Genomic DNA, 27,774 nt, shown 5'->3' on the forward strand with positions numbered 1-27,774 from the left:
TATATAAATACATACGTATATAATATATATATCTATATAGCTGACAATTTATTGCAATGCCGCGCAACCGAAACGAAACAAATCGCACCGAACCAAACCGATCGAGCCAGTTAGGCGAGGAACGGCGGTTGTGTAGGGTATTGCGGGGTGCCCAACCGGGCGTATGAGTAACAAAAGCTATTAAAAATTATAGTCGCCTATTTAGCGAACAGCTCGTGGGAGCTGTCAGCGGCGCGGGGCAGCTGCCACTGCTGCCTACTGTTAGGCGCATCAAAGGCGACCCACAAACGCTTCGATACCCTGCCAAACGGGGCATGCACACTAGCACAGGACATTGGCCAGATTGCAAATATTTTGCATCAACCTGAAACTAAGCTCTAGCCTGTATGAAGAACAGGCAAATCGAAGCCGGAACTGAAGCATCATAAAAAAAGGAAAAAAGGCTCACAAGCTCAGCCCCACAACAAGGCATATTGGTTCAAGTACTAAGTATATAAGTGGCGCATATCTGAGATCTAGTCTTAAATCTAATCCAGATCGAATTCGTTAAAAATTATAGCTAAATATTAATTTAATTATATCAAATATATATTATTTTATTATATAACATATTTTATTTATATAATTCTATGATTATATAACTAAATATAAAGTAAATTCCAAATTTTCCGCAAGATCAAAATTATTCAATGAATTTCTTCTAGGTTTTCGGAAATTCTACATTGTAAATTATTGTAAGACTGTAAAAACAAATATCTCATTAGAACAAAATTATATACGATAAAAATCCCATTTTTATTTCTTAACAATTTTGGTTGCCGGAATTTTGAATTAACCATATCTCTGAGATGCACATTCATTACATTTAATTGGGCAACGGGTCGTATGAGTATTTTTTTTTTCGAAATCCCAAAATGCCAGAATTAAATTTTTTATGTATTTGTTATTAGTTATAATTTTTTTATAGTTTTGTTTTTTTGTTAGGGTATTTATGTTAGATAACTCCCCATTATTGCATTTTTTTATGGATTTCGTTAGTTCTCAATGATTAATTTTCATTTGCATATGCATACTGTGCACACACACACAGACAGAGGGAGAGAGAGAGAGAGAGAGAGAGAGAGAGAGAGAGAGAGAGAGACAGACACAGATGCATACATATGCATAAGTGGCAAGCAATTGCTATTAAAATTACTTGTCGTTTGTTGTTGCTGTTGTTTTATTTATTTTTCTTTTGTTTTTATTTTATTTTTATTTTTTTATTCTTTACATAACACGTTTTTGCATTTCATTAACTGCTGAATTTTCAGTTATGAATGTTATTTGGTGACTGCGACGTCGACAGCGCAGTCAAGAAATAACAAAATAACTCTGCAATAGCCACCTGTTTGTAAGCGTGTGCGTGCATATGTATGTGTGCTTGTGTACTATACGCACTGGGCACGCACTACCAGGCGCACAGCAGCCGCTGCTGCGTCCTCTGCTGCTAGTGGGCTGTTTACATTTTGGCACGCTTTGTGCGTCGGCGTCGTCTTTGGCGTCGCTGCACAATTTCAATATTTGTGCTATTGTCAATGCTTGCTCTGTTGTTGTTACTGCTGCTGTCGCAGTCGCTGTTGCTGCTGCTGTTGTTGTTGTTGCTGCTGATTTTAATGCTCATTTTATTCCTTTATAAAATCGCTATTAGAAGCCGAAAGCGACAACGACGCCGGCGACATAGAACTTTACGTTCTTGTTGTTGTTGTTGTGTTTTGTTTTTGTTCTGTGTGCTTTGTGCTTGTCGCTGCTGCCTTAGTAGTTGTAGTTGCCGTTGTCGTTGCTCGCCGCTTGTTGTTATTGCTCTGTCCGTTGCCTTCGGCCAATCAGCGGCGTGATCACGGCATCACCAGCGTATGGCGAAGCCGCATGACGCGATGCAATGCCTAAAAATAGATTCTGAACATTCACTTGGCGAACCCGAACCTCTAGCCGAGCCCGTCGTCGTCGCGTCAAACGACGGCCTTGGAACACTGGAAACGAAATGTGAGCGAAGCACAATGGGCTGTTCTGCCGCCGGTATATGACTGAGCGCCAATCTCTCTCTCTCTCTCTCTCTCTCTCTCTCTCTCTCTTACGTTTTATGTGCGTGCTGCGACGGCAGCGCAGCATCAATGAAAATGAAAACATTATCAAAAAAGCATGTTATTTTGTTTTTGTTTGTGCTGCTGTTAATGTTACTTTACCGTTAACAGTAAATATGCTTGTTTGTATATTGCAATTTAAACAGTTAAATTTGAAACAAGCTAAATGTTATGAATTAATAATAATTTGTTTACTTAATGAATATTTGCACAAATTACATTTTGCAGTCGGTTAATGTTAGTTAAATATCCATTCGCAGCCAACGGCGACGCTGCTACTGCAACAGCTCTGTTAATGTGATTTTTCACAACGGCAGCATACCTATTCGGTTACACCGAAACTTGCATACACTTATATACGTAAAACTTTTGTAATAGCTTTTAAGCATATGTATATATATTTTTGCAATGTATGTATGCATGTATACACATACATACATAAGCATTTGTGTGTATGCAACTGGAATGGAACTTATTAATTTGAAAGTGCAGCATGCCGCTGCTGAGTGTTACAAATGATGTGGCTCAATTGAGGGAACTCTCGCAATGCGTTTAAACGACTGCCCGTCGTTGCGTGAGTGGGACAAACATGCATTGGAACGGTGGAATACAAATTTCAGCGAAACCGAAACCGAAACAGCCGGTTGTATATCGTTGCGCCGCTTTTGTTGTTTTTGCTCTTCTCTCTCTCTCTCCAGTCACGAGCAGCGCGCGCTTTGTTATTGTTTCACTCTCTTAAGTTTCGTTCCCACTCGTTTTTTGTTGTTGTTTTGCTATTCTTCGGTTTTGTGCTTGTTGCCGTTGCCGTTGCCGGCTCTATGCCGGCTGCTCCCCTGAAAATCCAAGCCCACATCACATGCGTGCGCGTATGTGTCTGTGCATGTGTCTGCGTGTGTGTGAGTGTGAGCGTGTGTGTATGTATTTATTTACTCACAATTTTAGCTCTTTGCTGCGCTTTGTGAAATAAATCAAAACATTTGATTGATTGTCGACTGCCCCCAACATTTTACATACTTCTCAATCTATACATGTATGTGTACACATATGCGTGCGTGTGTGTGTGTGAGGGTGCATTGTTAGTTAGTCGACGGGCGCGCTCTTTAGCCGCTGCCACTTCGCTCATGGCCCGTCGCCGTCGCCGTCCCTGCGTCTACCGTTTAGCTGGCCAGCTGATAAGAGCTTGCGTCTTATCAGAGGTTAACGACAATTTCAAATTGTCGCCGCCTTCCTTTGTTCTTGTTGCTTTTACCTGTTGTTATTGTTGTTGTTGTTGCTGTTTATGCAATAATTAAGTATGTTCCACAACCTTATCGTGCAATTGCACAAAATACATATATGTACTTACATATATGTAGCTAGACACAGGTACTTGTGCACCTACATGCACACACACGCACACATGTATGTACAGTTATTTTTGTGCAACATTTCATTTGTCATTGCGGCAGCAATAACTGTTTGCCACACTTAGCTGGCTGCGCATGCCCCTTTTGCAGTTTCAAAACGAAATGTATTTTCAAGGTCACCGCAGTCGCCGTCGCAGTCGCTGCGCTGCTGCATTTCAAATGCGTATGCAGCGTGGCGCTTGTTTCAATGTCAAATCGTTTCAGCCAAAAACAAAAACAAAAGCAAAAATAAGAGCTACACTGACACACAATATATCATTCGAGCATCGAAATCAAAAATGCAATTGAATTACATTTTATTTCGTTTTATTTGGGAAAAATTTAAAATTAAATTTGTGAACATAAAATAAAAACAAAAAAATCAAATACGGAACAGAATTTAAGTTTTATTAAATGTTTGTTCTAGTTTCTGCAAATACATTTTATCTGACTTTACTTTATCTGCATTGAAGCACAAACTTCTAAAATGAATGCTGCATAAAAAATAAAAATAATTAAAATATATACTTATGAATATACAGAGCAAGTTAGATTTAATCTAGAATTTCGTCTTGTAAAGGAAAAAATGTGTGTGTTTTTTTTTTGGGTTCCAAATATATAATATAGTATATAAAAAATAATGCGAACAAGTTTCCGGCCGAAGGTTCGTAAAGAAAGCTTATTAAGAAATGTATGTAAGTATGTACACTTGAATACAATATGCATATATACATATGTATATGCGTGTGTGTGTGTATTTCTGCGTACATATATATACATATGTATGTAGCTCGTGAATATGTATGATATGTATGTATGTATGTGTGTGTGTAGAGTGGAGCCCAATAGCTTTTGATCCAATACAAACCCAACAACCCGGCAACATTTTAAACACTTTTATTTGTTTTTTTGCTTTTTGGTTTTTTCGGGCGCATTTATGTGCGCGTCTCCATTTCAATTCCATCGCATTCCCGCTATAGCGTTTGACGACGGCTGGGCAGTGGCGTCGTCGCTGCCGTCGCCGTGGGGCCTGTCCAGCCCACGCGGCTGTTGTCGGCAGCGCCGCCGTCACTGGGTCGATGTTTGCGGGCAGCGTTTGTTTATTTGTTTGCCGTGTGCGTTGGCTGTTTCGTATTTCAGCGTTCCGCTTCAGCAGTCGGCCAGTCGGTCGGACTGTCGCCTCGTCGCATTTTAGTGCTTTGCGTGTACCAGACTTGAACGCAACGCCGCCCGCTGCCTTCACAGCGCGTCGCCCACCACCAAACCCAAACCGAACGCGCGCACACACAAGAAACCCGAACGCACGAACAACGAACGTGCGAGCGGTCGGATAGCCGACGAGGTTCTTATTAGATTTTTATAGTGGCGGTTATTGTTGTTGCTCCGAGCTTAGAACGCCAGCAGCGAACGCAAAGGCAAAGGCAAAGGCAAAGGCAACGGCAATAACAACAACAATAACAGTAGCAGCAACAACAACAAACGGGCGGGCCGCGCCTTTGCATTTGACTTTAGCTCGCTTCGCCGTCGCCAACGACGTCGTCGTCTCTCATTCCGTTTCGTTTTGTTCTTTCGGCTCTCGCATTAGAACGCTCTGCCACAGCACTGCCGCTGCTGGCGTCGCTGCCACCACTGTTCGTCGACGTCGACGGACTTATTGGCTTTAAGCGAATTTCAAATTCGCCTGAACTTTTATTCAACGTGTTGGTTTCGTCGCGTGAGCAACTCTGAAACTGAAAACAAGAGAAAAACACAAAAAATATATAAAATACAAATCAGACAAAATAAATAACATTTACAAAGAGTCCCCGAAAAAATAAAAAAAAAAAACAAAACACTGAATTGAGTTTTTTTTTTCTTTTTTTTCAACGCCCGTACTTTACACCAATACCAATTCAAACAACAATCGTAGCCGTACCCGTACCCGTACCCGTACCCGTACTTGTACCCGTAACCGTACTCGTAACCCCCATTCGTATATCGTGTGTTCCGTTAGTGTTTCAAAATAAAATATTTAAGAGAATTACAAATATACATATATTTTTTTTGTCGATTTGTTGGTTCTTGTAACGCGCGCGGCGCAGCTTCCAACGGATACAGAGCTATAGCACCTGTATCTACTCCCAAATATATATATATATATATAAACAGATATATATATATGCATGTATATATATATATATAGAAATATATCTGCCTGGATCGCATAGATCGTACTATTTTTTTTGAAGTGTTACATCCCCCAAGTGCTACCAAAATGCCTTACAACAGCGTCACGCTTTAGTGTCACAAGTGCAACTTACCGGAGTTACCAGAGCGTCCCTAGGGAGCCGCTATTGATAGGAGAGCGTTAGCGAGCAGTGTTGGTTAACAGCCGAAGCAACACAAACAACAGACAATCAATCATTATCCAACACACGCCAGTTCTGCTTCTTCTGCAACGACAACAACGAAAACAGCAACAACAAGAACAACAACAACAACAATTTCTTCCGGCTCTTCAGCTGCAGCAATAACAGGTGAGCACTACGACCTAGAGTTACCCTCTCTTTTAAAGACCCGCCATCCTAGACTACGTGACTCTACTCACACGCTGGCGCATTTTATCGCAATGCGTTCGCCCCGCCGTAGTTAAACATTGACACCGCCAGCCCCTGCCCATCCCCAGCCCCAGTCGCAGCCCCAACCCGCCAGTCCAATCATCTGCTGATTATGGTGGGCCTGTGATATGTCAGGCTTTGCGGTTGGGGAAAGTCCCGAGTACAGCGTCCATCAGGCCCGGTCATGGGTCTACAGTGCAATACGCAAACACACACGCACACACACACACACGCACACAGGGTGTGTGACAGTGACAGATTTCATTAGCACCGGGCTTACAGTGGATTAGTTGGCTGCGAGCTAAAAGATAGCGAACTGCAAATCTGTTTAATCGGGTGTTTCACAGTATTCACACATAAGCTATACGAATGGTATTCAAATTGCAGTCACAGCGATCACAGTATTTGAATCATGTCTCGAACTCCTCAGAATATGTTTGAAGTTGTTGTCTTTACTCAAATATCGAATCATCGTGGCAATTAGCGTATTCGAATCATGTTTCGTACACCGCGGAATGATCAAAGTTGTTGCCATTATTCAAATATCGAATCAGCATAGCACACACTTTTTGAACCTATTTTACGGAATATTCGCACTCAAGAATGCTTTCTAGTATATACTCAGATCCCAACAGTTGAATCATCACACTAATCACAGTATTGAAAGTCAGTCGAAATCAGTCTCTGAAGCATCTTCTTAACCATACTTCCACTCTAATCCTAATTACACTCCTAACTGAATCCTCACAGTAATCACATTCTGTGCTCGGACACTTTCCGTATATATATCATATCATATTCTAATAGATCATCAGAAGTGTCATTGCTCTAATTTTTAATTAGTATTAGCGTAATTAGTCCAACTGGAAATGGAAATACTTTAATTGGATTTAATTTTCTCCTCGTCATATGTAAACATTTACCAAAACGAAAGTAAGTTCTTTATTCAAACATGGAAAATTTTGATTAAATACAACAATTCCGTCATATTATTTGTTTAGCTTGGCTTTTTTTTTTGCTTTGTCGCTTATAATTCCCAAGCAGTTATGACTGCGAAAGAGTGAATAGTTGTTGGCAAACTTTGATTGATAGAAATGGAAGGAACAGCCTTATTCCTGTAAATGCAAAAGAAATGTTTGCCTAAGCTTGTTCTGAACTAGTCCTCAAATCAGCTTACACTTAAAATCGCATTATAATTATATAATATTATTTATTTATAAAGAGCTAATCAGCATCAATAAAGCTGCTTAACTTATATCGAAAGCAATGTTAAAACAAATAGATTTCAATTCTGAATTCTATTTTCTTCATTTTTCCTCACTTCCATTTTCCACTTACTTCAGTGAATTTTACGAAAAGTGTGAAACAGCACTCAATTGAATTTGAAATAAAGTTCCGTGCAATTGAGTTTTGACTAAGAAAGTCCTCAAGGCCCCGTCTTCGCTTTGACTTTCAGTATATATATATTTTTATAATAAATGTATATATATTCATTTATATATCCATTAGATATAGTTTTCGATTCGTTTATATCTGAAGTACATTTATTTCTCTTTATTGGATAATTTTTTTATTAAAAATTCGAATGCGTGGAGGCTTTTTCTCTTGTTGCTGCCTTTTGATTTTCATATGCTGCTGCTGTCTCTTTTTCTTTTATTCTCGCTCTCTTTCTTCTTCAACTGCTGCTCCCCACATTCTTGTTCAACTTCTCTGGAGCTCTGTTCCATTTATAGAGAATCCATTCTATAAATTCCTTTCATTTTGCATATGGGCCACGCGGAATTTAGCCAATTTCCACTTGCTGCTGCTGCTTCTTCTTCAGCTGTCATGCTTTTGTCTTCCTCTGCTTCTTCTTAACTTGCTTATTGGTCTTTGGAGAGGGAGGGAGAGTGAGGAGAGAGAGAGAGAGGGGGGGGGGGGGGGTGTTTCGGATGCCTGCGGCCTGTGGCAATTATCAGCGGGCAACTGTCTGCGGCTCGTGCCATTGCCAAAGGGCACACACACACACACACACACACACACACACATCTATACACTGGTTAACAGGTGTTTTTTCTCTTTGCGCACTTCTTGCTTTTGGTTTTGGCTGCTTTTCAACGCCTCTTTGTCCCCACTCCCCGCCTTTCCGACTTAGCGCTGTTTTAGCCATCAGCTGCAGCACACACACACACACACACACACAGACATACACAAACACACGCTTGCCAGCCCCTTAGCCTACTTCTTCCTCTGCAATCGCATTTTTCATTAAATTTATTGAGCATTTTGAATATTGCGCAAAATTCATGCATTTTGCCTATAAAAGCAACCCCCTTTGTTGGAGTGTGTGTGTGTGGGGGAGGGGGGTGGGGGGGGGGGAGTAGAGTATTTGCCAGCCACCCCTGCAGTCAAGTTGATAAACTGCAGCCAGTCTCTTACCCTGCCAAGGCTGTTGGGTGGGGGGTCTTTGGGGTGCGAAGGGGGGGTTGTTGTCGTATTCGAATTTTCTCCAAAAAAAAAAAAAAAAAAATGAACTGAACTGAACGCTGCGCATTTTATCGCATAAGATTTATGCGAGCGAATGCGGAAAATGCCAATGGAAAATTCAACAGACAATGCCCCCCCCCTCTGTCTCTTCTTCAGGCTGTTCGCCACCCAGCCGCACACCCTTGCCAGCCGCTCATCCCCCTCACTCCTCGCTTGCCATGGAGCCGAAAGCTCAACCCTCTTGGACCTGTTGTTGTTGTCAACATGCGTGCCAGGGGGAAAGGGGGGGGGCGAGGCTGGGGGGATTTGTCATGCAGAGAGGGGTGTCCATAAAACATAAAGTATAAACATGTGAATTGTACTCATACTCATTCTCGATACTCACACACACACACACACACACACACGCACACATGTGAAAGGGGCGAGCCACAAAACTCTTTTCAGAAATGTATGCCGCTGAGTGTGTGCGTGTGTGTGCGAGTGTGTGCAATGAATGATTTCCATTGTTGGCAGCCGGATTCAAGCCCAAGACGCCGTAGTTACTGTTACTACCAAGCACATGGCCTGTGTGTGCGTGTGTGTGTGTCTGTGTGTGTGCGTGTACGCGTCTAATGTTACAAAAAGTGCGGCGTCACGTTGCAGACCCTCTCTCAGCTGTTGCCCGCGACCTGCTAACCAAGCCCGACCCGACCCCGATCCCGACCCCGACCCCGACCCCGACCCCAACCGGGAGCTGGACTCTAGCCCAAACCTAAATTTATCCAGTCACATGGCCCATTCGCATTTCCAAGTTTCAGTTCCCATTTTTATTTCCATTCTCCCCCCCCCCCCCCCCCCTCCCAGCAGACGCTTGTCTCTCTTTAAAGTCCTAGCGTCGAGAATGCGAGCGACATGTGTTTTATTTCTATGCGAGTACTTCTTATATTGCATACATATAAATATGTAATATGTGTACTATATGTCATATATGTACCATATGTATGTACTGTGATATATGTACTCTATGTACTCTATGTACATTTATGTACATTTATATATGTGAATTCCTTTTCATTAGGCTAACGCCCAAAATGGTCTTTTAAGTAAAGACCATATACACACCCACACACACATACACACACACACACACACACACACACACACACACACACACACACACACACACACACACACACACACACACACACACACACACACACAATTTATAACACAGAACGCCACAACCTCCCCTCCCACCACCCCCTCACCCCATCAACATGCTCCACTGTAGTTGGCCTGAAGTTTACAGCCTTGACAGAGTTGCCACCCAGTTAAAACTGTTCCAACTAAACTACGCTGAAAACTAAACGAACGCAAAGCTATCGACTAGCAGATACCCTAAGTTAAGTCTAAATAAACGCTGAGAACAGCTGCACAAGCGCTTTCTTGATTTTTGGAATAGTGTCAAAGTATCAAAGAAATTGTTGACTCAATAATACAGAAAAAGCGCAAGCTGCATCGAGAATTGATTTGAGTCGTAAATTCTTTTAATAGCAAATGTAGCTGGTTCGAAGCCTAATGTTAATATACGGATATGGGCATATGTAACTCCTATAGAATTTGCGGGAAGCCAGCCTGACTCTCTCTCTCTCTGTCTCTGGCTCACACTCGCTCAATTAAGTTTGACTTTGGTAAAAGCCAATATACTCTTCTTCCGTTAGCCGAACAGTGTATGAGGCATTGAGCCAAACACAACTGTACGCACAGCATGCGCGCGACAGATCGCATTCGGTTCATTCAACATTTGCCCGACTCGTATTCGTATACGTATATATATTCATATGCTTATTCACATACTATTCATGCGTGCATTCATCCATATTTCGTTGCTTCGGAGCTGTCAAAAATTTCGTACGACACAAAACTGTCAAACTTTATGAAGGCGCATTTTTGAATACATGAATTTTCGACGTTTCGTTTGGGGAGCGCTTCTTGTTTTTTTTTGTTTTTTTTTTTTTTTTTTTTGTTTTGTTTTGTTTAATTTTTGGCCTGAAATATTTGTAGCGCAATGAAATTGTCACCGAGCTGCCAAGTAAATAAACTAATAAATAAATAAATGGATATGTCGAGCAAAGGCAGATGCTAAATGTAAACAAAGAGTAAAAAGTAAAACCAAAGATTTCAACAGACAACTCAATACTAAGTATAAATGTGGCTGCATGTGCAATGGTACAGTAAACACCAGCTAAAGGCAATGCCAATGCACATAATCTTGCTGTTGAGCCACAGACAACTGAGACAACTGAGCCAGAGCTGAAGATAGCGTGCGAATATTTAAACATGCCGATAAGATAAATGAGTTATTTATCGGAATTTCGGAATTTGGTTTTACACTTTGTCATACTATAATATGATCCAATAAACCATGTGGGTATTTTTAGTTAGTTGAAATGGCATTAATATAGATTTCTATATATTTGAGAATAATAATAGTGTATTTTGCTCTCAGATGGAGGCAACTTTGATTCTCAAAGGTATCTATATCCTTTCTTTATGTGCAGCTCCCACGCTTCTTGCTTTAAGCTACATCCCTTCTAATCCTAGTCTTGGGCCTTGGCATTATACGCACTTCTGTTTGCCCCAGTTGAAGCTCTGATCTAATCAAGATCGGACTCTAAGAATCGATGGCAGGTTTACATACTCAGTATATAGTTCGAGGCAGAGTTAAGATTGAGGGTATTCAATATTGTGCTCAAATAATATTCATGATCATCATCAATTTTAAATGTTCTTCAAGCAACATGACTTTTAGCTGTTAAATACCCAAAGACTTTACAATTCAACAGAAATTCGTTCATTTAATTGCCGTCACATGCCTTGTACTCGACTTTCCCAACCCTCTCCCCTCTGCCGCTCTTCGACCCTCCTGGCTTAACTGCTTCCCCTCTCAGTAGCCCGCATCGTTAAGCCCTTTGCAATCAAGACAAACAATCGATTGTGGCCACATTCATTAGACAATTAACTTACCCAGACATATTTCCCATAGTCGCAGCCCATTTACAGCGAGATATATATATATATATATCTGCCCCCCCCCACCTCTTGGGAGGTTGGCCTGCGCCCACTTGCGCTTTCTTTGGCCCAGAAGCGGTTGGCACTAAAAACCCGCAAATCGAATGCTGAACAGAACAAAAGCAGGCAACAGCAAATGTGTTCTCTCTGTGCAGTTGATTTACTTAAGCCATTAAAATTGTATTTGGCCAAAAATGCTGAAAACCGGGCAACAACATCAACAACAACAACAACAGAATTTAAAGCCGAAACAGAATCAGAAACGGAGCTGGGCCAAAAGCCAAAACCGGTTCGCCATTTGTCAAAGCCAGGCAAAAAAGCAAAAAAATAAAAACAAATCCAAAGCAAAGCAAAGCAGCCAAAAAAGCCCCATAAAATAACAATAATATAGTAAACCTCCCCCCCCCCCCCCCCTCTCAATCCTGCCTGACATGCCGCCAATCAAGAGAGTCCACACGAACTGCAAATACTCTAATTGTATGCCAAAGAAAACTACAAAGATTTTGCACACAAACAACATCTTTTAATAAAGGAAATAAGAAATAAATAAAATTTTATATATTTGGGAATTTCTTAAAAATAAAATATAAATCGCAATTAAACTAACAGAATTTTATGATTTAATTCACTTGGTTTAAGTTAAATAAAAATAATAATAATTATAACAACAATAATAATAACAAAAATAATAATAATAATAATATAATAATAATAATAATAATAATAATAATAATAATAATAATAATAATAATAACAATATTGATAATAATAATAATAATAATAATAAAAACAGTAAAATTAATAATAATAAAAATATTGATAATAATAATAATAATACAATAATAATAATAATAATAACAACAATATTAATACTAATAATAATGTCGATACTATTCTTTGGCATCAATAAGGGAATTAACATACTTAACATTATTTATAAGGTCTGATGCGCCGTATCATTCGATTTTAGCGTATATGTATCTATCCAAGTACCCGTAGTAAAAGGATCAATAGGCTTCTGCAAAGCCATGTTGCCAGTAAATTGGGGTGAGCAGCGAGACGGGCCACGTAGCTGATGGACTACTGTCGCAAAAGGGCAACTTCAGATCCCTTGCTAGGGCCAGATTGCGGATGTACCCATGGGTTGTCTCAGTACTTAGTCTGAGCACCTTGGCTTGGAAGACACTAATTTTAATTAGTACTATAATTTTTCTAATTATATTTTTTTGTTATTTGTTCTTTTTATTATAATTATTATAAAGACAATTAACCCATGCCCTATCCTGAGGCTCGAAACCGGCTTCTCGTTGTTCTTATTTCTTGGGTATTTTTGAGTTTAGATATATTTCCAAAAATATATTAATGTTAAAGAACAGACCTTATTACAAAGGGCAAATGGAAGTAGGCTGCATCAAAAATCGCAGAAAGTAGTTTATAGAGTGTATAAAGTATATAGAAAGATATATGGCATAGATGATGGCTGCGATATAATACACTATGATTAGATTATATCATATGCTCATTCCGTTCTGTGATGTATGACAATGATGTATCCTTCTGCCTGATGTACATCATTTGATCTATTTTGGTTTTCTTCTTCACCCAGAAAAAGTTACTCAGCTGCAAGCCAAACTTTAGACCCTTGCAGTCATATCGGTTGAAAGTTCGTATACCCTATATTCTTGTGCTTAAGCAAATGTTAGTATATATATGGGGTATGCCAAGCAGTTTTAAGTGAAAAGGCTCTTCATGATTTTTGTTGTTTGCTAATTCTTAATTTTTTGTTCACTCGTCTTTTGCCTTTTTTTTTTATGTATTCTGTCTGCGTATCTCACGCTTTATCTGCCGCTCTCCTTTCCTTACTTTTTTTTGTTTAAGTGTTTGTTGTTTATTTAACTTTTTTTTTATTGTTTAAAATTCATCACGATTTTTATTTTGTTGTGTGTGCTTTTTGGCGTAAATTGTTTTATATATTTAAACTTTTGTTGTTGTTGTTGTTGTTTTGCTTTGCCTCAAACGTGGCGTCTAACCTTGAAGCACATTTAATTCGGTGCGTTGTTGTTGGAAAATAAACAACAACAACAACAACAACAAACAGCGAACGCGCCCCAAAAGATTCTAAATATATGTGTAATACACATAAATTTGGAGGGGGGATGCATATCTATATATCTATATAGATATATATATATGTATATATATATATATATATATATATATATATATAATATATATTATGTAAACACATGTGTTTGTATGCACATAAAAAAAAAACAACCCAAATTTTATGTGGGGTCGGGTTTTTTTTTTTTTTTTGTAATTGTCGAATTGTTGTTGGTTTTTTATTTCCTTCTAGAGGGTATTATAGCTTGGTCATTAAATGTGTAACACATAGAAGCAGACATATGTATATATATCTAGTTTAGATCGGCATCGACAGTTTATATAGGAGTCGGGTCTTGTCAAGATCGCCTTGTTATAACATATAGCTCTACGGTAGGAATTGGTCGTAAAGTAGATATTTTGTATAATAAAATATTCTGTTTTCGTCTATTTTCTATTTTAACCGTAAGACAAATGCCTGCAAGGGTATTAAATGTGCGGCGTGCCGAAGATATCCTTACCCTTTCGTTTTCAGCTTTACTTGTTTGATACCTTTTATAGATTTTTGTCTGAGCCTGGTTTCTTTTATTTTTAAAGCCGGATTTTGTTTCGGATTTTTCAGGCTTAGCTGTTTTTTTTTAACCATTTTTCTATATACCCTAGCTTTTGCCAAAAAACTGGTAAAATCTGTTTCAAGAACAAGTTCTTAAAGTTATAATTCTTAAAGGGTATTTTACTGTCGTTGCAGCTTGATTTTAACGTATTACTTGTTGTGTTTTTTTTCTTCCTATAATTGTCGAATTTTCGTTGGCTTTTCAGCTTTATTTTCCTCTTCTATCTTTTTTTTTTTTTTTTTTTTGTTGATTCAAATTTGTGCGTCTAGCAAGTCGCATATATCATCTTTTGTTGCTGTTGTTGTTGCTCCAAAATTACTTAATTGCAGCCATATGTGTGTCGTCTTCTCTCTCTCTCTCTCTCTCTCTCTCTCGCTTCTGCACAAACAGGTCCCATTCTCTCTGTCTCTCTCTCGCTCGCTCTCTTTTACTATGGGCGCTAAACTGGAAATTTGTTGGCGCTGCGAAAGTATCTGTAGCTATATCTGCGACTGTATCTGTATCTGTATATGTATCTATAGCTGTAGCTGTATTTGTATCTGTATATGTAAAAGTATCTTTAGCTATAGTTGTAGCTGTATCTACACATTGCTTGGCGACTGCGACTGTATCTAATTCTAATTTATTTTGACAAAAAAAAAAAAAAAAAAAATGGAATAGAATAAAATAGAGGAGAAATAAGAAGAAAATAATAATGAGGCAGGCAAATAATAAAAACGCAAAGGAAGCGCGCAAAAGTTGTCGTTGTTGTTGTTGTTGCCTGTCGTTTTATTTATTTATTTATGCGTAGTTTTTATTTTCTTTTTATGCTGTTCAATAAATTACGCTCTGTTGACATGCCGCACAGCCCCGGGCCCCTTGCCCCGTGCCCCGTGCCCCGAGCGCCGGCCAAAGCCGAGCCAACCCCTGACAGCCCCGCGGCCAACCCCCATTTTTGGTCATTTGAATTGCAGTTGACGTCGACAGCGACGTCGACGGCGACGTCAGCGTTACGCGCCGCTGCGCTTTAATGGGCCAAACGCAACTTTTGCTTTCATTGCACGTAGCAACAACAACAACAACGACAGCAACAACAACAGCAACAACAACAGCAGCAAGAAGCGCCGAAATTGAACTTGAAATTGTTGCCGAAACATCGGGACGCGCTTCTACGCGCTTCTCACGCCTCGAATGTGACCAGGCAAAAGCGAAACACGACAAGCGAAAAACCCCGAAAGCGAAACGTGCTTCATTAAATGCCGAATGTGGCCGCAGCATTTGTAATATGACGTGGGCGTGGCAGCGCTTGTCGCCCCAGCACAAGGCCTTACACAAAAGAAAAGAGTTGAGCTCGTCAAGCCGCACTTGAATGCCCTAAAATGCCACAAATCGAACAGATTAATGTGCCAAATAATCAACTAGTTAGATGTAAAACAAAACTCAACTTTGAATCGATTGTTGGTATGTCAACTGTATGAAAGAGCAAAATATACAATATATATATATATATGATAATGCGAATTAGGTTTATCTGCTGGGCGCATGTTTATTATATTAGACTCAGTTTGGAAATCTCTTAAAAAGGAAATGTGTTCTTAATCTCCAAATGTGAACCGTTTATTTCTATGATAACTATAATGTATAGTTAAATCATCAAGCTTCGGTATATAAACTAAGTAGGGATTGGACATGTTTCCAACAGGAGATCGGTTCACAGAGTCGGGCATATGTATATGGTAAACACCTAGCAAGAGTTACGGAGGAATACAAAAATAATATCCACAGCCATATTTGGGCTCTGTCCGAAGAACTTCGGGAAACTTGGCTCGAGTAAAGGTTGCTTGGCATTTGGAACTTGGTGAGATCTGGTCTTAAGCTGTTGTTAACTGCGGTTTTGTGCGCAGCGAGACGCCAGTTTGGGCCAGTTATCAGCGTAGACATCTTCAACAAACCCACAACTCGGCAGCACTACACACACGCACATACTTGTGTGCGTTGTGATTTAACGAGCTTTGTCCGGGGCTGTAAAAATGAAGTCAAGTTCTCCAGTGAAAAAGAGATGAAGGGAGGCAGAGAGAGGCAGGGGCTGGGCGATAGTCGGCTCCAGGTAGACTCCAAATTCGCAGAGCTCTCGCTTTGGGGCCTCGAGACCTCGAGAAGCTCACAATTTACAGCGCACAGCTGTGGGGCAATTAGAAAACCCGTATACAAAATGCCCAAACGTAATGCTAACCAAAAATGTTGTTCAGCTTTGTGCGTGATTTTGTTGATGTTTTTTATTTTTATTCCCCCTCTAAAAAAATGACTTTCCGCTGCGGTGGGCAGGGCTCGAACCCCGTCGGCGGCTTTGGTTCTCTGTATGTGTTTGTGTTTTTTTTTATGTGAATTTAGATTTGGATTTTGTGTGTTACGCTTTTTGAGCCATAAAATCAGACAGCAAATGGAAAAAGAATTAAAAAAAGAACCAAAAACAAAACACAAAAAAAGAAGAAAAAAAAGCTTCAAAATAGTTAAGTATATATAATAATAGCGCGCATCTTAATTATATAACAATTAAACGTAACACATATGCCAGAGCAGGCGGAAGAGCGAGAGGCAGAGAGGGTGGTAGGTAGGGAGGTGGGGAGGGTGGGGAGGTGGGGAGGTAGGGAAACCTAAGCCGAAGGTTGTTGCCTTAAATATGGGAAAACTGTAATTTTTGTTTTAATATTTTTCCTTCCTTTTTTTTTTTAATCTGTTTTTTTGGGTTTGAATGTGAACAAAAATACAATAGCATTAAAAAAAAAAAAAACAAACGTATATCAACTCGCATTATACGTAATTTATTTAAAACAAAGAAAATTTGACACACACAAAAAAAAAAAACTCAACAAATTGCTGGCTGGAAAATGATGATCGTTACGGGCTTTCGGTTGGGCGAGAATGCAGCGACAAGGTCGAATGTTTGCTGTTGTTGTGGTTGTTGCTGCTGTTGTTGTTAACATCCGAGGCAATTTGTCAACTCTGGCAAAAAAACAAAAAAACAAAAAAAACAACACAACAAAAGTACAAAAAAGAGGAAAGCAACAGATACAGATACAAATTGTATCTGCGTCGCAACGCATCCAACTCATACGTTCATTGCGCAACACGAAAATGTTTGAGACAAGTCAAGGGTGTTCGGGCATCAGATACCACACACAGGCACACACACACACACACACATACACACACATACGCACATCGAATCGTTTAATTTGATTTTTTAAAGCATCAGCTGAAAAAGACGTCAATCGGAAAAGTGTGTGGAGTTTTCCTCGATGGCAAACAACAATTGAGCAATTGATTTTTTCATTTTCCCTTTGTGCTGCATTCTTAAACGTTTTGCAGTGCAGAACTTACAGTTATTCTCTCGAGCGCAGACACCAATTTTTTGTTCTCTTTTTCGCTTTCTCTTCCTTCTCTTTCTTTTCTTCTTTTCGCATTCTTTACCTCCTGCGAGTGCATACACTTTTTTGCTCTTCTCTTTTTCTCTGTATTTTCTTTTTTTCTTTGTGCAATATTCTTAACCGTTTTTACGGTTTCGGCTTTGATGATATGAGCAAAAGAAATGCCGTACTTTGTATATACTCTAATATTTATATAATATATTTCTTGCTAGAGCACGGATATCTCCATGTGCATAAGTCTAGAGCCCAGCTAGTTTGGTCTGCCGCCAAATGACCTAATTACAGGGTATTCAAGCAATATAATCGCTCGGCTTGTGTGTAGCTGTTGACAGGCGTCCGCCTGTCGCTCGCCTGTCCGCAAATTAGCCGCATGCCAAAGGGCTTGCACCGCAACTCCAAACCGCCTGTTTGGCGGGGTTGCTGGCAAATTGTTGGGGCGGTTAAAACAACATGCAACAAAACGTGGCACCACAAACAACAATGAAACTTAAATTGCACTTGGCACATACAAGTTGCAAAAGTTGTTGCTGTTTTCAGGGAAATCCAATTGGCATTTCTTCGATCGGGCAATGGAAAAAGGGGCAGCAGACTGCATGTTGAGTGTTTCAAGTGCAAGCCGAAGACTAGGCACCCTTTAATCCAGTTGAATGTAGAGTGTAGCTCGCAATTGCTCAGCTTCTTCAAGATGATGAACAAGAATGTATATACTCTATACATAGGAATGTATATACTCTTTATATAAGAATATATACATACTCTATACTGCACTAACTAACAATACCCTCTGCTGGGCTAGACATAAAAATACAATTTGATCGTCAGACGCGTCGTGGGAACTTGGCTCTCGCCCACTGTGCGGAAGTGTTTGCTTCTTCTTTTTCTTCTAATTCTGCTTCGTCTTCTTCTTGTCTTTCATTGTTGTCGAGAGTTGAAGATACTTTGTATCTTAGTTTGCGAGCAGTCGCAGTATCTTTGTATCTGTGAGGTGTGAACTCGACTCCGAATTCGAATTCGAACTCGAACTCGAATTCAAGAACTCTGACGAAGTTGTTTTGTTGCGCTCATGTGATGCGCGCTGTGATTGATCGCTTCAGACCGCCTTGTGCCCCGCCCCTTTGTGCCCCCCTACCCTACCTCGACGTTCCGTTGCAGAAATATGCCCAGAAGTGATTTTCATTAAGCATACGCCACGTTGTGCGCGAGTCATGAGACGCTTGTTGCTGTTGTTGTTGTTGTTGCTGTTGTTGCTGTTAGTTGCTCGAAGGTGTGAATTTTTCAGCAATTGGATTTTGTATCTTTATCTGAGCATTGTTTATGCGACGGCTGCCGACATTTCGTTACGTTTCGTTTCGTTTTTCTTGCGCCGCGTTTTTCGTTTCGTTTGCTTTGGCGCAAATTAACTTTGAACTTCAAAAAATATATAAAGCCAACAATAACAGCAACAGCAACAACTCAACAATCAACTTCACCTTGTTCAAGGTCTAAGAGCAACGGCAGCAGCAAATGCCAGCCGACAAAAAAAAAATTAAGATTTGTTTTTATTTTTATTTTATTTTTTTTTGTGCTCAGCTCATTTGCATAGGGAAATTGAATGTTGTATTTGTTTATGCTTTGACTATACATATATATATATATATTTATATACATATATCTATTCACAAAATGCTGCCTCTTCAGGTTTTGTACCTAGCCAAGATATTGTATCTGCATTGTCTGCTTGGCTATAACCTGCATAACAGGTGGTCGGTCTCCCAGCTCTTAACGAGCTTCAGTAATGGATTTGGCTAATACATCTGATTGAACTGAGTTGATTAGGGTGACCGGGCTCCATAATGATGTCTGATGTTCGTTTAATTATAGTTGCTGATAGAGTGACCAGACTTGTGTTGATTAGACTGACCAGACTTATAGAGGCTATGCACACACTGTGGCAATTTTAGAGTGACCAAGCCTTTTAGAATGTATTTCATTGGGTGATCATTTCATAGAAAAGCTAGCTAGCAATGTAAAGTGTGACGTTTAGTCTGTTCAGTCTGACTGTGCTGTCGGACCCTACGTGTCACACACTACGGACTTGATGGAGTTGTAGTTTTTTGATTATCAGAGTGACCATACCCCATAACGATTCATAGTTACATGTGTGACCAAACTTGAATTGATTCGAACTAATGCTATTAATGTACAGCATATGTTGTATAGTTAGTGAGTAGAGCTAAGATCAGTTTTAATATTAGATATGTCTGTGCTGAATTACATAACTACCAAATTGTACGTGACTTGCACAGCTGGCTGTGTTTGCTACATTTGGTGTGACCAGACTTGTATGATACTGTTATTTCTTGTGACCAGACTTGAATAATTGTGTACACACTGACAATTTGTTAATTAACGTAATTATTCGTTTACTTTAATTAACAAATTGTACCCTTGCCAAAATTGCAGCTCGTTTAAAAGTGACCATATTTGCATAATTACGCCCGCAATCCATATTGAAATCGGTTTTTTTTCTTTCGAGCTGTTTGCTTTAACTTTTTTTATAAACATTTTTATATTGTTTATTTTGCGTTGGCTTTGGCTGCACTTCCGCAGCGACGTCGACGCCGACGCCGACGCGACTGCACGAGACTCGCTTGGCACTTGGTTAGGCGAGTATCTTGTATCTTGTATCTGTTAAATTGTGGTATCTTGTATCTTGTATCTTGCTGCTGGCTGCTCGCGCACACGTGGGCTGCAGCTAAGCATTGTCGCTGGCTTTGCGGCCATATGGCCAGCTGGCAGGCGTTCGACCAGCGCCCAGTGACCTTCCCGTGTCCGCGTCCAGGAAATGGCATTAGCTTACGTTACACCGCCCCCGTTCCCGCTCTTGCCCTTCGCTCGCTCACACCCTGCGTCCTGGCTGCTAATCATATTAATGCAGCCGTTCCATTGTCCCACTGTGCGTGTGTCTGTCTGTGTGTGTGTCTCTCTCTCTCTGCGTGTGTGTGTAAGGGCGCGGCCTCTAGGTTTGGCTTCCAAAAAGAAGAAGAAGAGCCACCTCGCAACGGTTTCTGCTTGGTTTGCTTTCGCTGTCTTTCGCCTGTCGCCTGTGCCGTCACTTTCGCCGCTGTCGCTGCATATTGTCTTTTATGGGTCATCCCCTCTCCCTCTCTCTCCTCCTCTCTCTCTGTCTCTCTCGCACACTCTCACACTCTCTCGCTGCTGTCGCTGGTTTTTTGGGTCATGTCCATCAGCCAAACAGCTGGTAATATAATATGGCCAGGAAGTCCGGCGGGAATCCATTTTAATAGCGTTCAACGTTTGCTGCTTCCTCTGCTGCCTGGCTGCCTGGCTGTACGCCCCCCTCCCCACCGCCTGCCGCTGGCTCGCTCACTTTCTGGTTTCGACCAGTGTTTGTTAACAGCGCATAGTGCGTACAGGGTACTACAATTTTGTCAAGCATCGTGTAACTCCTGTATATAGATATATTCCTGATCTTGACAGCTGCGACGGTTTCTATGCAAACTATGTTAGCTGCTTCGTCTGCAAGCGCTTGTCCTGAAAGCATTGAATAGATTCGACTTTTTTCGGCAGATATCGGCCGGATCGTATCACTATATAACACTGGTTAACTTGTTAACAATACTAGTTAGTTCTTGAATCAACAACTCTTTTGCATCTAAGCCCAAATCGACATTTATTCAACATTTAACTACGCCCCCAACATATCAGCCAGTTCTTTTACTATATAATATAGCTCATATCGGAACAAATCGGTCAACAATTGGTTTTTCTTTGGAAAACCCTTATGTTCCTCAAGAAATCTGAAGCAAGCTTTGTTTCCACTGCCCACATATTAGAAAGCCCCAAATCAAGCAAATCGAGCTGTTTTATAATGTGATTCATTTGGGAACAATCGGAGAGATATGTTAGGGTATTTAGGCTTCGGTTAGTGTTTGTTTCTTGTGCATTAATTTTTTTTTTTTTTGCTGCTGTGTTTGTTTTTTAGTTTCAATGTCTCTTTTTTTTATTTCGCACAATATGGACTCATTAGCACAAGCGTCGCAGCTCCGGTTGTATGGTGGGGATGGGCTGGTACGTTGGCTGGCGGAGGGGTTGGAGGGGGGCAGCGACTACCGGGCAACCGTTGGCAACTAATTAATTATGCCGCTGCAGCAGCGTCACGGGGGTGTATTATTTGCATGCGTGTGTGCGATAATGTATTTCAAAGTCCGCTGTTGTTGTCTTTTATTTTTTGGACTAAATTACAACAACAAGAGCAACTCGGAGGAATTAAATTTGCATTGTATTTAGTTACACACGCACAGGGGCAGCATAAAGCAAGTACATAGATGACATGGCATATAGGCACATATATACACACCCGATCCGTCAGATACATTTACATACGCACACACACACACTGAGTATTTACTTTGCACCTGGAGTCGGGCACCACCAAAAAGCAGAACATGTAAAAGTACTGTAGACGGGCGTGCACGACTCGAAGTTACGCTCTACACACACACACACACACACACACACACACACACACACACACGCTGTGCTCCACATAATCGATGGGAACTGCATTCTTGAATAACTTCGGTGTTTGTAGTCCGATCTGTTAGCAATTTACAGGGCTTTAATATGGCGCATAAATATGTCTAGTATACGAGAAATAAAATGATATATATATCATAATTATAAATTTGAGCTCTACCAAAAATTGGCTAATATCCAATATATTTTAGAATGATTGGAGCCAAAGTTGTTGGTGCTTTGAGACTAGGTTTCTATCTCCCTCCCTCCCTCTCTCTTTCTGTTTTAAGCTGTCAGTCTTAAACCAAACCAGGTTAAAGAAAAAGGTTCGTCTTGGCTTTCGGTTCTTTAATTTTTATTTTTTTTTTGGTCCGAGTGCTTTGGCTGAAGTTTCGATACATAAAACAAAATTAAATTGGAACCGGTTCGATTTAAAAGCGATTTGCCGCCTTCAATCGGACAAAAGATAATCAGAACTTGTTCAAACAGCAATATATGTATGTATACACCAAATATGCCTAATATATATTATAATATATAGATATATATATATTTGAAGGCCCAAAACTGACACATTTTTGGGCGTAAGCGCGTCCCATCAAAGGAATATACCCCGTGCCTTTAATGTGCCCCACACACACACATAACGAATCGCAGCGGGCATGCGTGCATGTGTGTGTTCTTTGCGTTGTAAATGAATGGGTATGAGTATATAGCTAGAAGCAAGTAAGTATTTTGAGTGTTTCGGTGTTTGAGTTGAGATATGCAAATTAGCTGCGGCCTTGACGTGGGCGTCAAACTTTTGGATTTATAACTTTGTTACACTTTGTTACCTTAACGTTGTTGTTCTTCTTGTCAGTGGGTGCTAGCTGTGCGTGTCTCTCTGTGTGTGTGTGTGTGTGTATGCTTTGCGCCAGACTAAGAAAAATGCGCTATAACTTTAGCTATTTGTCACATTTACGATGCAGCACTCGGTCAAAAGCTTCGCTGACGTCTTTGTCACCTGGCACATTGACCGAATTGGCACAAAGGTGTGCGCCAGGCCAAGGGTTGCTGCCTGGGTTGGGTGGGTGGTTATTTGGCAGATGTTTGTTTCCTTTTGGGCAGGGCCGATGCCCATTTGCAGATTTGTGAGCTTTGTGTTTGACTTTCAAATGGCCCATTGATTGGGCCATAAGTCGTGTTCATTTCTCTAGCGTCCGCCGGTTCGGGCTCTCTGGGCCATTTGGCAAACATTCATAAATTATTCAAAACAAATAAAAATCCAGCGCTGAGTGTTTTGGCCTCTTTGGTTCATTGGCATTTCATTTGCCATATTCTACACACACTGTGTGTGTGTGTGTGTGTGTGTGTGTGTATTTAGATACTTTTTGTATCTGCAACTTCCCATTCACGCACACTGGCATGCCACTTGGCCATTCATTAGCTGCAAACTAGTTTCTCTTCGGCTAAACATAAAAATATATTTATTTATTTTTTATATTTTATATTTTATTTCCCTTCTTTCAGCTCTTTCTTGTCTTTCCGTATCGCGTTTATATATTCAATAATTTTGTATTATTGATTTATATATGTATATATATATACATACTTATATGTTTTTTAATTTAGTTAATGCATATTGTTTTTGCCTTACTAATTAACAAACAAAACTCATTAAAAACAATAAGCAATTTATTAAGAATACACTCAAGAATTAAATTAAAATATCATAAAATATATTTATATAGACATGGACATTTACTGGTACAATAATAATGGCTGTTCCGTCCGATGCATACCAATTGGTTGGGCTTCAAAGCAAACCGAACTGACGTCGCGACATTCTAAAGGCTACGAATATGCCAGCACGTTTCGTAGTCGCCAATTAAGGGCTCTTAACTGTTTCGATATTAGCCCGAATGCATTTGACATAAGTATATTTTATACACTCTCTTAGTTTTGCGCCTTTTAATTGATATGCAGCTCGCTGGCTGACAATTATTTCAGTTGCCAAATCAATATGTCTATATACAGACACATATCATGTCAAAGCAGGAGTCTAGCTGGGCGCAGGTTTACCAAAACTTCTCCAACGCAACTGAATTTCGCTTGTATTCACTGCTAGAAATGTCAATCCAAATATGGCATAGCTTGACCTGTTCATTTCTGAGTTACGATAGCAATTAGCAACTAGGGATAGTGCTATTTTTCGTTTTTTTTTTATTCGAGAATCTTGAGATCTTTCCAAAACTTACCTTTGACTGCATATATATAGTGCATATGCTTGCCCAACCCTAGATTATTTGGCTCGCATTAACGCATATAACTCTTATACCAAATTTAATGGAGCTGAGACTGCGCAGCTCTCAGTTACGCTGGCTAGTTCTTATAATTGATGCCCATTTCCCATATGGAATATCAATTAATCCTTGAGCATTTGACATGCAGAGCTCTGTGCGCCTTCTGTTTCCAGCCACTTCTCTGGCGCCCCCTTTCGTAGCCCTCAACTATTCCAAATTCCGTTCTGTTGTTTTTGTTTTATGATTGCTTTTTGCCATTGTTCGCTTTGTCAAGTGCTTTTCAGTTGCTTTTCTACCACATTTTTTTTTTTATTATTATTTGTGTTGTTGTTGTTGTTCTTCTTTTTTTTAACGACAAAACATATTGTTTTATTTGTATGCTTCGTCCCCAGCCCCCTTCCCTGTTCAAAAGCATGCTCACCCTCCCTCTGCTCCGGCGACTGCTTTTGATTATTTGTTAAATGTTAGCTTTGCATTTGCAAATTATTTTCTATTGTCGCCTTTTATTTGATTATTTGCATTTGTTGCCCCCGTAACCCCAGTAACCCCCTTAGCACCCCTTTTACCTCTCGGGCACTACGAATAGATCTATGTGGGTGTTTCTACGCATTGTCAGCTTTCATGCTCGCAACTGAGAAGCGACGACATTGAGCGCACGACAACGTTCGGTGATCATAGCGCGCTGCCACGCCCATCGCCCGTGCCGCCCCATTGTGGGCGCCTGCGAGCGTCGGTCAGCTTTCAATTAGAGCGGTGCGAGTTAATCAATCAATCAATCAATCAATTACTGTAATAATGACGAGCTGATTTTATGCGATTCGATGCAACAAAAGCGAATGCCGACCCAACAGAACAGGCCCCGACCTCCCACTGAAGCGCCAGAGTATCAGCACACCTGGCCGCCCCCTTCTGCCATGGCCCCTCCTCATAGACCTTGCCATATTGCCGCCTGAACGCCCACCTAAATGCTATAGCAACTATATAGTATGTATATACCGAACCACCCAATGAGTCTGAAATTTATGCGCAAAGTGTGCCAAAAGATCTTGATTCGGTTTCGTATTCATATTTATTTCTTGTTTTTATCTATTTTGTTTTTCTCATTTTTGATTTCAATTTATAAATTTTGTTTCTAGTCTGCTTTTTTTCTGTGCTGGAAAATGTAAAACATGCACTTAACTTAATTTATTGTTATACATTTACATATTTTGCATGGCATTTTATTGGACTAGATTTTTATATTTCCACTTCATATTAAATGAGCTCCTCTTGGCAGGTGGCATATAGTGCGAATTTATGACGCACATATATCACTAGTTTGAGCATTTCTCTAAATTTGATGGTTATTTACCTAGTTGGGCTGCTGCTGAGCAGCTGGCTGATAGGCGATGTGCCATAAAGAATACGCCTATATGTGCAAAAGTCGTGCTGGCAACAGAAAAGCATTTCATTTAGAATTCCCAATTGGTTTAAGCGCTGACGGAGTCAAGTAGTAGTTAGAAGTACACACTTATCGATTGTTGCTATCGATTAATCGCTGAGCATGCCTGTTATTTTTCAGCCTTAGCTGTCTAGTTGTAATCGATGCTTTGTTAATGACTTGCTGTTATCGGTAGTAATTATTCTCTGATAACATTATCGATATCCATATTGTTGCCGCAACTGTTAATGTCAATTGTTATCGATTAATATCTTTTGTTGTTGTGGTCAGTTTTGTGTAACCCTTTTGCTATCAAGTCTCCTCATTGTGTTATCGATAACTTTATCGATATATTGCTGCATTAGCTTTGTTGATGACAACATTTTGTAAAGTTTCTCAATGAGTTTCATCGATGGGTCGATTACTCAGTTGGTGTTTGCTTCTTCGTTTTTTTTTTTTCGGAAAATATTCATGTCACTGCATTAGTCAAACTGTACGGGGAAATGTAAACTGCGAAGACAAGACCAAATAAATGCATCAGATCGGCAAATATTTATCAATTACTCACAAAAACTGAGTCACGGTCAAATAGTCTTGTATTGGCTTTTGGTCACATGCTTCCCATTGGGTCTCCCTCTCTCTTCCCCTTTACATGGTCGTATGTCTGGCTCTGGCTTTGGGTCTGTGCCTGCTTAGGCATTGGGGCGCCGTTTGCATGCCAAGCACCAAGCAGCAAGCAGCAAGCAAAAGGCCAATGCAAACAAACGTTCAATACGATAATTGGTGTTCATTATCAATGGGCAAATACAGCTCAATCCCAAAACCCTTTAAGTGATCAGCTCGCAGTTGAGGGGCGTGTTAAAGAGGGGGTCTTGGGTGGTTGGCGGGAGTGGGGGGGGGGTCAATATGTGGCACATGTCGTCGACATGCAGCGGAAATCCAAAACGGGCCAGACACAAACTTAGACATGGCTTTTGGGCATGAACTTCCCGTGCGCTGCCAGACGAGCCTTTGGTCTTTTTATATTTTGTATACCCTGTAAATCGAAAAGCTTTTACAGCGTATAATGTTAGCAAATTAACGGGAGAACAAAGACGTTTGAGACAGATGGCCCAAGCCACATGAAAGTTTTGTAGGTATGCCATAATTTAAGATATTCCCATACAAATCGATATATATCGATTTTCAAGCATTATGTTTTTGGTATAGCTCGGGAAATAAGAAAGTTAAATAGTCCAATTTGGATATGCTGATTCGTTTAAATAAATGCTATACCATTAAATCGTGTTTTTATAGAAAAAGTTTATTTTTTTTTTATCTTTAATCTTGTCAACTCGAAAGCAGTGACAGGCAGGGTATCTTCTAGTCAGGCAACTTCTGTCAGGACTGTTTTAACTTGTTTTTTTTTTATAGCTGCGATCGTCGTCTACCCGACTACAAGTTGTTGTTACTTATATGCCATGTACTTAACTTGATTTTTTTTTTTTGCCATTTTTTCATTTTTTTTTTTTTGTAATGGCTTTTTAATGGGCGCTGTACTTTGGCCAGGCAATCAATACACGCCGACACATTTTATAATATATATATACATATAAATATAAATATATATATAGATATATAAGTATACATACGTCTATGTATTTTGGTCATATCTTATCGACGTGGCCAGGCCTTCAACTGTGGAGTGCGTGGACCAGGCCCAGAACCAGACCCAGACCCAGACCAAAGCAAAGCAGGCCGAAAATGGGCTAAGCCTAATTAAACCGGAAGCATTAGATGGCCAAGCTGGCCAAGTTGTAACTGAGGGC

The 27,774-nt window shown here is 40.1% G+C and overlaps 1 protein-coding gene across 1 annotated transcript in view; it reads left to right on the forward strand.

Moving 5' to 3' along the window:
* The first annotated feature begins 4,445 nt into the window (after positions 1-4,445).
* Positions 4,446-27,774, forward strand: part of Atf3 (Activating transcription factor 3) — a 58,434-nt gene continuing 35,105 nt past the window's right edge. Inside the window, exon 1 of the mRNA XM_002057147.4 lies at positions 4,446-6,021. The gene's annotated coding sequence lies outside the window, so the exon portion shown is untranslated. The remainder of the gene's footprint in view (positions 6,022-27,774) is intronic.

This window comes from Drosophila virilis, chromosome X (assembly GCF_030788295.1).
Source record: "Drosophila virilis strain 15010-1051.87 chromosome X, Dvir_AGI_RSII-ME, whole genome shotgun sequence".
Lineage (NCBI taxonomy): Eukaryota > Metazoa > Arthropoda > Insecta > Diptera > Drosophilidae > Drosophila > Drosophila virilis.